This window comes from Haliotis cracherodii, unplaced genomic scaffold (assembly GCF_022045235.1).
Source record: "Haliotis cracherodii isolate W230 unplaced genomic scaffold, xgHalCrac1.p SCAF_2, whole genome shotgun sequence".
Taxonomy (NCBI): Eukaryota; Metazoa; Mollusca; class Gastropoda; order Lepetellida; family Haliotidae; genus Haliotis; species Haliotis cracherodii.
This window is the reverse complement of record NW_027266275.1, coordinates 53,329,258-53,342,614: the sequence shown is the minus strand read 5'-3', so window position 1 is coordinate 53,342,614 and position 13,357 is coordinate 53,329,258. Positions and strand designations below refer to the sequence as shown.

Below are 13,357 nucleotides of genomic sequence, written 5' to 3'. Positions count from 1 at the left end.
TTTGGATGCTGAGGTGTTAAGATGTATCTGAAAGTGAAATAAACAGAGGTTTTTGACATGTTAAGCAAAACCTTTTAGTTTTAGTGTTTAATGTTGAAAGATAAATCTATTGAAAGGTCAGCTTCTTGAGGTTTGTGGATGAGTTTTGATAATAATACTCCTGAGTCTAATTAATTAGTTATAATTTCATGACTATGTAACTTATGCCTCACACACCTCACCTTATCTTACCTTATGGTCGCAATTATGTATCATTTTGAATATTGTTACATTTTGATTATATTATCATGACATCATGTACAGACACAATACATGTACGCAAGATCATTCACATGTATTTAAATGATTGGAAAAATGTAAAACATATTTTCTAAAAAAACAACAACTACAAACTCTATGAGGCTGTCATGGTAATGTGTGAAAGGTCTTTTGGCAGTGTTTGTTTAATTGACTCAAAATTTATTTGTTGTGGTTGTCTCTCAGGTTATTTTCTTTGATGGAACTTGGCTTCTGAGCTTGACCACACATTTCTTTCATATTACTGTGTTTAATCTGTCATGCCATATGGACACTGTCATGCCATGTGCCATGTGTCATGCCATGATAGATTATGAAGGATAAAGAAAATGAAGGAATCGGGTGGACCTTAACTTCTTTTGAGTAGTATATCATTTTGCTCTTGATAAACATATTGGTATTGATTACATTGATTTTGAAATTGTTTGGTTGATAAGCAAATTAAATTGTAGATTTAAGTTTAAACAAAGAAAATTGACATGTTCGTTTGTTGATCAACTCTGCACAATATTCCAACCATATGACAGTGGTGTAATCTGTGGCATACATGATATGATAAGAAAGTTAATAAAGTTATGAAAGCATTAAATATATATAGGCTCATCCAGTCAATCAAAACTGCAGTATTCTGAGTGCCCACTTTCATGGTGATATGACCTATACCTTTTTATATACTGGCCTACTACATCAAAGTGTTACCTACTTTCATAAAGAAAAAGTAATTTTCTCATATACGAAATTTTGTAATTTAATGAAAATAGAGGCCATCTCTGCTTTTGATAAGATGACATTTTTGTGTTAATTGCACATTAGATGTAATAATAACATTCATGTGTTGTTGATCCTTCACAATGTATCCAAATACACTGTTTTCAAACAAGACACAGAAGCTTTTTAATAAATCTCTTTTGATCAAATAATGGCTTGCCACATCACATTTTCCAATAAAGGGGAATGTTTTATAGGCCTTGTTAATGCAGACGGACAGGTATTCTGTCTCATTCATATCGTGAGCCCACGTGCTATATACCCGGCTGTCAACACACTAGCTGACGAGCCAGTGAAACTACAAGTGCGCGACTTCTACGGCCACGTTCGATTGACTATACACAGCTATCGCTAGTTCGAGCAGCAAATGTGACCAAGAGCTTGTCAGTTTGAATGAGCGCTCCCTGCTGTGTGCTAGCCCAGTACACACCTGTGGTACATTTACCTGAGTTGAATTTGTGTTGTGTGTATCTGTTCAGCTGGACCTCAGTGATGCTAGAACAGTGTACTATGTGATGGAATTGATTACCTGTGTTGGATGGAAAACTGCAGATTGAACCATGCTTGTTGGCTTTGTTTAAATTTCAGAGTATTTTCACCTGTGTTCCCCAGTCAGTAATCACCTATTGTGTAACTGGAATAGTCAGGTGAGTTGTTTACAATTTGAATTTTGAATGTGGGTTTTTGTTTCATTGATGGATGAGGATGCTGCTGTAGAGTACTATCCTCTCATTGATAGGGTATGACTTGGAAAAAGAAATGAACATGTGGACTGATTTTTCAATGAAGTATTGATTGTCCTTTTGATGTTAAATATGCTCAGTTTCAGCGATGACAGGTGATTAATCAAACTAACTACAGCTGAAGCTGATTTCTTGTCCTGCTTTTATTGTGTTATTTCTGTACATGGTAGAAAAAGTGTTTCACACATTTGTGTTGACATTTGTGTGTTGGGATTTGATTCTGCCATACAGCAAGGTCACATGTTCTAAGCAATACAGCTTCATTCATAAACGTGTTTACTATATTCAGCGGAGCACAGTAGAAGGTCTCGGGTGAAGTCGGAAATTGTTTTATTTTGAAATATGAACAGTACATCTCTATCCTTACAATATGGGAATATGTTTCAGATATGTTTTTGAATTAATGTTGAAATTACATTAAGATTGATCATGATTCTTATGCTATATGATTGGATCCAATTAATGATTTATTTCTTAAATACAACCTTAAGCACCTACACAGTGTCAGTATCAGTGTATATTGAAGAGTGACGTGATAGTACATGTATATACACAACAAGCTATTGTGTTTCTGATATGACAATGATTGTGGTGTTACATTGAGATAGGGAATTCGTATTGTCATTGTGTTGGATGGGTGGGACGTTTCTATCTGTACTGATATCTGTACAAAATCATTATTGACTGAAGACCTAGTCTTTGTTTGATGATTTTCATGCCAAGCCAAGAGACTAATAGTTTTGTTATAGGGAGGGTATATTCATAATAATGGCCCTCCCACATGTAGATGATATTTTTTTTTATATTTCCGTTTTTGTTCATCACACATCTTCACGTAAATAAACAAAATAAATGTTTCTTCTTTCCTTAGGTTTATTTACACAGAAAATATATTTCTTTGTTAGGCAACAAATGATTTGTAAGATTTTCATCTGATATTAAAATATGTGAGATGGAAGTTTTTAAAAAAATTTAAAAATATATATTTTTTATACAAATGTTCAAGGTCAATTTTCATAAGAAGTGATGTGATTCACAAGTCTATTAGCAACAGGGACATGGATCTAGAAAGGCTGACTGCAGAATTTAATCAATTAAGTGCTCAATTGAGAAACATGACAACACATGTACAGTTATTTTCTGTCTGCAGGTACTTGGCATTAAAACATGGTGTTGGGTAGTGAGGTGAGCGGGGATGAAAATATAATGATCAAAACTATCATGGCCTTATTTGTAATTTTTTGTAATGTGCCTGGAAATCTCCAGTATAATTATGGGGACCATCCTCCCTGTTATTAATGACCAGTCTCTTAGTCAGTGTGTAAGATTAAAGAGAATAATGTCATTCCAATTTAAAAATAGGGCAGGAAGTCTTTCTTAAAACAATAAGTTCAAAATCCTGCTTTTATGCTGTGTCTGGTACAGCCAAACCCAGTCATCTCGAACTCAGATGTGTCGTATTCCTGGTTGTGTCAAACTCACAGTCTGGTTCCGACAAACTCTTACTATATTTACCACTGTCTTAACCCAGACATAAATGTTGAATTGGATGTGTCAATTTCCTGGTTGTCTTGAACTTAATTTATTGTCTATAGAGTTAAAGATAGGTTAAAACATACCCTGATAAGTGGAAATCAACTTGTTGTTAAGACATAATTTAGCACAACTTTGAATTTGTATCAAGTAGAATGACCAAAATATGTGTAAAACATCAAAGACAGGTACCATGGTGTGGTACGCTTGCCGTCTGTTGTCAAATCAGTAGGGTTTGACTTTATATTCTTTGTTTTGTCATGAACAGTGAGTACCACTAACAATGGGTTTGCACCTTACATGAAGGTCGATCGGGTAATTGGAACCACACTGTTTTTTCGAAACTTCCCACCGCACCTCATTTTGTGATCTGATTCTCATGCTGTTTCATTCGTTACTCTAGTACAGGTGCACCAACATACATGGCTTTTGAAGGCATTTTAAACACAGAATTGTCCTTGTTACTATCCCCTTCATAATGTGAGCATTGTATCCTTCCTGAAATGCAGAATTCATGGCTTTTTTGACATAATGTCATGGCCTAATCCGTTTCCTTGGTTCTGTAGATTGCTATGTAGTGCTATGGAAATTGTCAGCTAAGTTGAGAATGTTCTGAGTGTATTCTCTTGGCGAGGATTAGAAAGAAAATTAATGTTTAAGAATATGTGTTTATTATCGTTGTTTTGACATTTAATTACATCTATCTGCACGACCAATTGCATGGCCTGGAATTGATGTCAAGTAATGATATGTTACCTCTTCGATCGGGCCATGCATGGAGAGTTTGATCAAACTTCACACCTTCACAAAATGACCAGTTCCGTGACATTCATGTCCCTGGTTGGGATTCCCAGCAACCTGCTCTAGTGTTAGAGGTGACTTAATACACTGGGTGGTCAGGCTGATGGACCATTGGTCATAATATCACCCACCAGCTGGAAAATTGAGTGCATTATGAAAGAAGAAACAAATTTTCCAGGTGAAATGGATGATATTCTTAAACTTTATAATTATATCCCTTCCTTAAGTACACAGGATACATCTTATCAAGGCAAGGAAGTTAACTGATAAAAGTCCAGTTTCCACTTTTGCCAAACTAGGCTGGAATTTTGGTTGGTTTGTTGTTTATCGCCACACTGAGCAATATTCCAGCTATATGACGGCGGTCTGTAAATAATCAAGTCTGGACCAGACAATCCAGTGATTAACATCATGAACATCGATCCACGCAATTGGGATCAATGACATGTATCAAACCAAGTCAGCGAGCCTGACCACCCGATCCCGACCACCAGTTCCCGTTAGTCGCCTTTTACGACAAGCATAGTCGCCTTTTACAGCAAGTATGGGTTGCTGAAGACCTATTCTACCCCGGAATCTTCACAGGTCAGGAATTTTGGAGTTATATTTTAACATTTAGATTTCGATGGACTGCAGGATTTGCAGAGCATGTGTACCTTCAAATGGGCGTCAACAGATATTTTCCAAATCTTTTCATTTATTTAATAAAGGTTTTCAAATGATTTGATGCACTTTGCGAGGTAAGGCCCATTTTATTACAATACAGATCTTGATTATCGATCATATTGTCTTGACTGGGCAACACCATTTTGTTTGAAGAAAATACAAGTGATATGAGAGATGGAATCTGATTGGTCAATAGGAGGGACGTAGAAGGGACATAACTCATAAAAGCCACTGGTGGTGCTATGATCGAGCCACGAAATTCCAGCCTAGTTTGGCAAGGGTGGAAACTGGACTTTTGTAGTCAGTTGACACCCTAGCCTCAGGAAGATGGCACGATATGGCATACATGGATGCTGCAGGTAAAAGTAATACTGTCACAACCAATAGAGGTTGTTTTCAATAGCAGATTTTATAAGCTTTTCTTCAAAGAAATATGCATTTTTTTAGTTACATATTTCAAATATTTCCAAAATGAAGCAGAAGGGATATTAAAATTAAATTCAAATTATTTAATTATTTAAGTCTTTGGCCGTATCTACATTCCTGTGATTCATTATATATTTTCTCAAAACAAAATTTAATAAATAATGTTCAAGGGGCAATTGCTACATATAGTATTTATGTACATATGTATTCGTTGTTAGACTGGTCTACTTAAACCATAACAACAGACTATAATTATACATTGTAATGGGACATTTACGAATATCTAATTACTTTCTGTAAAGATGAAATATTAATATTTGTATATTATAAATGCATTTAATGTCATTTGTGAGATGTTAATTACTATGACATCAATGTGATAGATTGATTCAATTTTTTCTCCAGGTTGACAGTACTTGTTGATTGAATGAAATATTTTGTCTCCAATGTGTTGGTAATGTAACAGCCTATCTGTCAGGACTATAGAGAGCCGACTTTGAAATGTAGGCCCCTTATTGAGGGTCATTTGTCGACAACTATCTGTTTTCCTGTCCCTTGACAAGCACCTGTCCCAGTTCAAACTGATAAATATTTCAAACGAAATGCCACCTGAGCTTCCACAGTTTTAAGTGGATCGGTGTAACAATTCCTGGAAAACTGATTTATAGTTGGGTGTGTAAGAATCTTAAGCACTTATAGATAAATCGAAGGGTGTTGGATAAGGATGGAGACAGTATGGAGGCTAAAATCAGGATCACTCACCCTCCTGTTCTGCTCATCCTCTGTTATCCAGGGTATTTAATCTTCATTCTGTTATGATAAACACCCTGGACCCATTATCCAATGTAGCTTCATTTCAGAAATAGCATCAACACCTCCATTGCTCCTATTTGTTTCGTTTGTTTATTGTTTAATGCCGCACTTAGCAATATTCCAGTTGTATGACGGCGGTCTGTAAATAATCGAGTCTGGACAAGACAATCCAGAGATTGACATCATGAGCATCGATCCACGCAATTGGGATAGGATGACATGCATCAACCAAGTCAGCGAGCCTGACCACCCCAGATTATATTAAATATGTGATCATAGAACATAGATCATGAGAATCTGTTGTGAACAGGGCTCTCAAGAAACAATTTACTGCTGCTGGAAAACTTCACACAGTTTCATTATTATCAAAGTATGATGGTACATCTGTTGGAGAATTAATCATCTCACTATTAATATGGTTTCTGTGTACACCCCTTGAATAATAGACATGCCATCTGTGTTGCAAAAAAGGGAATGTAATTTGAAATAAATGCATTTCCTTTTCATGCTCAACACCTGTGCTGCAGTGCACCAGGTAGGGTTTTCATGACAAGTGACATGTCAGGCAGAAGTGACTTATTCCTTGTCATGCTTCATTTCAGATGATGGATGAAAATAGAGATCCACACTTGTGATTGCCCTGAAATACCAATAGCTGTACAAGTTGCTACAGTGTCAGTTGATTGTATCTAGCTATGGCAGTAAAATGCTCATATGTTCAGATTTAGCACCTTGCAGTCTGTAATGGGCTGTGTTGGATTATGAGAATGTCGCCAGATGTCATTGTTATTGAAGTATTTAAAAACTCATCAGCATGACATTAGCTAATGTAGGGTGAAATATTTCCCCGTTTTATACAGCTAGTAATAGGTTGCATGTATACATGTCAGTGTGGATGAACTGGAAAAATGTGATAGCCTCTGCTGCATGGTTTCTATATTTGTCGGGTCACATCTTTCTTGGGGCAAAGTATGAGATGTTCTGATCCTCACGTAGAACTGCATGACAGTGGAATATTTTGTTATGGACATTACATGGTGTCATTGGTGTATATCCACTAAAAATTAAGTCAGTTGATTGTTCTCTGTGGTGACAAGTCAGTAAAATAAGCAGGGAATGCAATGGAAAATTATGAGGGCAAAGATCAAGAAAAGTATTTTTCATTTGTTTTTCGTTGATGTTTTGTGCAGAAAATAGACCAGCAATGTTACAAAAGGGAAACCTAAGAAAGTACCTTGTACACATGTAGAGAATCAAACCTGGGCCTTCAGCTTGATGAGGGAACACTTTCACCACTAGGCTAGTCCATCTCCCCAACCCTTAATTCTATTGAGGGAGTCATCATTATTAAAATATGGGAAAATATTTTTAAATATCCTTAGGAGGCAGTAAGAAATAAATGACTCGTGGTCATTGTTTATCGTTCTTCATGGTTTATTCTCACTGCAGTGTTATATTGTACAATAAACAAAGACCTTGAGTCATTTATTTCTTAATTAAATTGCCCTTTTATCAAAAAAGTGAAACTGAAGACAGTCTAGGTGTTTAACCAAGAGACAGCAATAAAAATATTGATGTATACAGGTAAAGGATAACCACTTGTATGTATGAGTAAACACCTTTGTCAGTAAACCTGTCAACAATACTTTGTTACATCCCAATATCTGACATTAGTTTTCTCACGTGACTGTGTTGGAATTTTAAATGGTTGATGGAGCAATTATCAGCTAGGATGTACCGGTAATTGATGAGGCCGGTGAGCCAGCCGAGTAGTCAGCAACAAACTGTAGCTCTCGTGTTTCTCAAGCAAGTCATGCTTTACAAAACTCAATAATTTCAGAATGGAACAACGTTAAAACGTATACATCCTGATTGTTGTGTGTCTGAAGTAGATACTCTCCATGGTTGGGCAACATTGCATAAGTCACTAGACCTATAAAACCTAATCCCTATTGATGTAGAAACTGGGATACTTTAAGCATATGGGAAAATTTGAGACATGACAGAATAGGAGAGGAATGTGTTCATGAATTGAGTCCTTTCAGTTTTGAATTCCGTGAGATACTCACTTGCACTCTGTGTGTGTGTGTGTGTGTGTGATGTCAGGTACAGTTATGCATATGATGCAAGCGCATGGCATACAGTGCAGTCTTTGTGGACATTCTCGTATAGGGTATTTATAGTTTTTTGTGAGGATAACTGATTTGTCACATCATTGATGGACATTAAAAGGTATTTATGGTTTCTGAACACGGTAATAGGTTTATTGTGCTTAACAATTGTCAGAAATAGGCCAGGAATTTGAATGTGTGGAATGAATGTATATTCAGGTATTTTGGAGTTTCACTGTTTATTACTGTGTTACTGATTGGCTGTAAGGTGATTGATGCTGTCATGTATAGACAAAGTAGGCAGCACTGTTAGCATATGAGTAGAATTCAATAGAAATATAATACCAAGAATACCAAAAATAAATCTTTTTAAATTGTGAATAATGATAATTTTGCGGCATATTGAGTTGTTGTGTGAAGGACATACTAGAAATTGAGCATGTAACATGGAATGTTATCAATGAGTGAGTTGTGTTTAACATTGAACAGTGTTTGGGTTATATCACGGCTTGTCAGCTTGATATGAGAGGAAAGCATGAAGTGATGCTTTGATATAACTACTTTGTAGAAACACATGAGCACAGTATGGTGCTGGCAAACCAAGAATCCTTATCAAACCCATGATAATAGGATCCTGGCACACTTGAGGGAGGCAACTCTGCACAGCAGATTCTGGCCATGAGACGAATGGTCATCTGTACTCCAGATGTTATTGTCTGATCCTGTTGATCCAGTGCTAAGTACGTTGCACGATGTCCTACAGAGAGATCTGCACAGAATGTCATTGCAGACTATTAATTGGATTGTTTGAATTTAAAGCATAACTTCCAAATGTAGTATTACTATTATATTTGCCTTTGGCAGGAATAATTTAATCAAGGTCAGTCAGCCACAGACACAAAAAGTTTCCAAGTTTTGTGTTGGTTTTCATATTCTGTTGAACAGAATTATAATGGAGGTCAGTCACCCCCAGCCAATGCTTTTATTATGCCTTGACATGCACAACTCATATAAAGCATCAGAGAGATAGATCCCTTATCAAGCTGATGATAATGAAGGTTTTGTGAAAATATGCATGCTTTTGATGAGAGGAAACACAACAGTTATTGTTGTGCCGCAACGGACCTGTGGACAAACCACAGTATTTAATGCAACCAGTAGAAATGCATATACGTGTATTGTACAGACTAATATTTAGTCTTTGAAAGAAAATATTTTCAGATTTCTTTTGTAAATTGTCACCTTATAATAAAAGTAGACCAGAGAAAATCTAAATTCTCAGAAGAAATTTAGACTTGCTTGAGTTTTGATATATTCTGTTTTAGGATCTACATGTAAAACTGTTAGAGACTAATGTTTCAAGCAACACTTCAAATGGTAATATGTTTAAATTCAAACTCTTGCAGGAGGAGATTAGTTGTGTTTACCTAACTTGTACAGGTTCAAAGATGAAATCCCATCCAACAAAATAAAAACAAAACAGATCAGGTCCATGGAGTGAAATTCAGAATGTCAAATACATGGTATCACTTTTCAGTTTTATGGCCCAGTAAGATGCATGTGTTTGGTTCATTGCTATATCTTTCATTGTCATGGTAATTGCATCAAATACATCATGCAGTATGGGTCTTATATGGTGGCCATGTTGACTAAGAACGCAAGATGCCTGGTCTCCTCTGACAAGTGTGTTTTAGCAGGAGGTAATTTGGGATTTATGTTGTTGACCAACGAGTGAACAGGTTTGGTTTAAAGCTCTGCCTCAGAATACCTATTGACAACTCTCAGCCCATAATGAGAGTGTTTATTAACATTGTAGCCCAATGTTATAGGAAAAATGTCCAATCAAGTAGGCTGACAAAGTAATTGTTAGCTTTCCCTACTTATCTCCCTTTTGTGACTCTTTTAAGGTCTTAATCTAGAGGTCTAGGGACTCAAGGGTGGGGATTACAAAATTCCCCGATTGGGGGGCAGGGGGTATCATGACATGATGTGGGCAAGGCAGGGGGTGTAGAAGTGACCTGATTGCTTCCCCATAACTGTCATGTTGTGTGGACATTGGGTATAAGGGTAAGTTGAGACTGGTAGCCGAACATGCCTGGGGCGATTACACCAGGGACAGTCTTGGAAACCTACACTGGTTTTCTTTACAGGCAGGGACTGTGTGCAAATCATGGGATTACCTTGTCGGGATGCTGATTCAAAGAAAACATACACAAATTTTGTATGACTGTGATTGAACGTGATAAAACTCCCTGTGACCTTCATCTCACAGATAATCATCTCTGCTTCATGCCTGTATCACCTCATGTAGTCATTATTGAAGGTTTATGCAGTGATTGCTTCAGTGCTTTATCCCACAACAAACAGAACATGATGATTAACACAGTCCAACATTGTTACTGAGAAGATACTGTGCCACAGCAAACAGTTCTGTCACCTGCCATAGTCTGTCTCCCAGACCCCAGAGAATAAATCAAAGGAGTCCAACTCAAGTCTAGAATGATTGGGCAAGTCTAGAATACATCAGCTCTGAAATTAAGCATTGCTCTGGGCTACATTTGGATTTTATTATTTTCATTTTGAAGATATATATTTTCAAGTAAGATAACTTTATTTCTGGGACTAATATCCACCCTGACAGTGGTCAGTCTTCGTATGTACCCTGACAGTGGTCAGTCCTCGTATCCACCCTGACAGTGCTCAGTCTTCTTATGTACCTTGGCAGTGGTCAGTCCTCGTATCCACCCTGACAGTGGTCAGTCTTCGTATGTACCCTGACACTGGTCAGTCTTCGTATGTACCCTGACAGTGGTCAGGCCTCGTATCCACCCTGACAGTGGTCATTCCTCGTATCCACCCTGACAGTGGTCAGTCTTCGTATGTACCCTGACAGTGATCATTCCTCGTATCTACTCTGACAGTGGTCTGGTCAGTCTTCGTATCTACCCTGACAGTGGTCAGTCTGCGTATCTACCCTGACAGTGGTCAGTCTGCGTATCTACACTGGCAGTGGTCAGTCCTCCTTGTATCCACCCTGACAGTGGTCAGTCCTCATATGTACCCTGACAGTGATCATTCCTCGTATCTACTCTGACAGTGGTCTGGTAAGTCTTCGTATCTACCCTGACAGTGGTCAGTCTTCGTATCTACCCTGACAGTGGTCAGTCTTTGTATCTACACTGGCAGTGGTCAGTCCTCCTTGTATCCACCCTGACAGTGGTCAGTCTGCGTATATACCCTGACAGTGCTCAGTCTTCGTATCTACCCTGGCAGTGGTCAGTCGTCGTATCCACCCTGACAGTGCTCAGTCTTCGTATGTACCTTGACAGTGGTCAGTCTTCGTATGTACCCTGACAGTGCTCAGTCTTCGTATGTACCCGGACAGTGGTCAGTCCTCCTTGTATCCACCCTGACAGGGGTCAGCCCTTGTATTTACACAGGCAGGGCTACAGGTATCATACCACCTCAGAAGTGCAAGCTTAGTGACTGGAGTTGAAAATGTTCACTCACCCAATGAACGTATTGTGTATCCACCAATCTCTTTAAAATATCTCAGTAGTGATTGAAATAACTCTGATAAGTATCACAGCAGCTCATTTGTTGTGATCTAAGGGATTAACTTTCCAATGGGTACTGTGTGTATAGCGCTGGTATAATGATTGGACATATTTGTTGTAAAGGGGCAAGACCTCCTGACCCAAGGGTGGTTTTTATCCCTCTACTTGAGATGTCAGCCTTGCTTGCCTTCAAATCAGGATCCCTCAGGGGTCGCTGAAAGAATCTTGTTCAATGTCTATTATGGCTTCTGAGAGTAGGGCAGAGTTGTATGTCATGGTACTCAAAGTTTGAAAGAAACACTTTGAATATCAACAGGTTTTGAAATGTTTGATTTCAAGCTAGCTTATCAGTGTAATGAATGAAATAGATGATGTCTACAGCTATTGTTTGTGGCACTGCTCAAGGTTGTGTAATATAGTTCAAGGAGGGACCAGGCTCCAAGGCTCCATGGCTCCATGGCCTTGTACCCATTTCTAGTGTAGGTACAGATGTTTTTATAAGTGCAGTGTGTGAAGTTGTGATTGTGTGAAATTGTCTGTGTTCTGAGAATCATCATTAAATGCACCATTGATATACATAATCAGATTTAAGCAGAGAATATAAGTGGTATTTGACAACTTGAATGAAACTATGTGTGTAAGTATCACTATACCAAGTTAGAAAAAAACATACGGCACATATGTTTCATTATACCTGGATCAACTTCCAATGTCTTCATGGAGAAGGAATACATCTTCTCTAATGGCTAAGATAAGGAGTCAGACTTATGTCACTGTCGCCCCCAAACTGGTTTATCACTGAAATATTCTTTGACTAGATCTTGTTCCACAAGACAAACATGACCCTATTCCATGTGACAGAGGTAGTAGGCCCACTGAAGACAGATTGCGTCGATCAATGGCCATGTAATGGTGGTGCATGTAGTTTGCAGATTAGTATGCATCAAACTATTGAGTTTATGAAAGCATTGATATGATGACTACATGAACACTCAATATGGCTCTCAGACTGGTACCTGAGTACTCGCTTCCAGCTGAATTAAGCCAAGGACTTGAGGCCAAGGGAGATAACTCACAGACAATACTTTCTTTATGTCTTCACTTTTTCAAACAGGAGTGTTGCAGATAGTGGCCCAATGTCTGGATGCATATTGACTTACAGGAAAAGACAAAATGTTGATGTGTTGCATAACTAGCATGTGTTGTCGTGTTTCATTGCTTGATGAAATAACAACACACACTTGTCCTACAAAACATAAATGCTATTTTTTTTGGTCCCCCCTGGCATATAATGTGGGGGGGATATATTCATCATCTGGTCAGTCTGTCCAACTGTAATTTGTTCCGGAGCATAACTTGAAAACTGTGAAAGACTTTTCATCCAAGCTTGGTACATGTATTAACCAGGGGCTGAAGTGGTGCCTTTTGCTATTGTGAGGGATGGGGGATTTGTCATCTTCTGACGGCATTTTGTTATTTTTTAAGATGTCAGATGTGATTTTAATCAGTGTGCTTTATTATTAGTGAGAAAGAACAGTAATAAATGCTATACAAGCCCAGTTAAAAGAAGCAACACACATGTTTCAGAGTATGCATGATTACAATGACAAGTTCAATCACATGGACTATTTCAACAAATAAG

The 13,357-nt window shown here is 37.8% G+C and overlaps 1 protein-coding gene across 2 annotated transcripts in view; it reads left to right on the top strand.

Annotated features, from left to right (window-relative positions):
• Positions 1–1,516: 1,516 nt before the first annotated feature.
• Positions 1,517–13,357, top strand: part of LOC139468223 (ankyrin repeat and fibronectin type-III domain-containing protein 1-like) — a 212,748-nt gene continuing 200,907 nt past the window's right edge. For both annotated transcript variants that reach the window (XM_071250046.1, XM_071250045.1), the window contains exon 1: positions 1,517–1,712. The gene's annotated coding sequence lies outside the window, so the exon portion shown is untranslated. The remainder of the gene's footprint in view (positions 1,713–13,357) is intronic.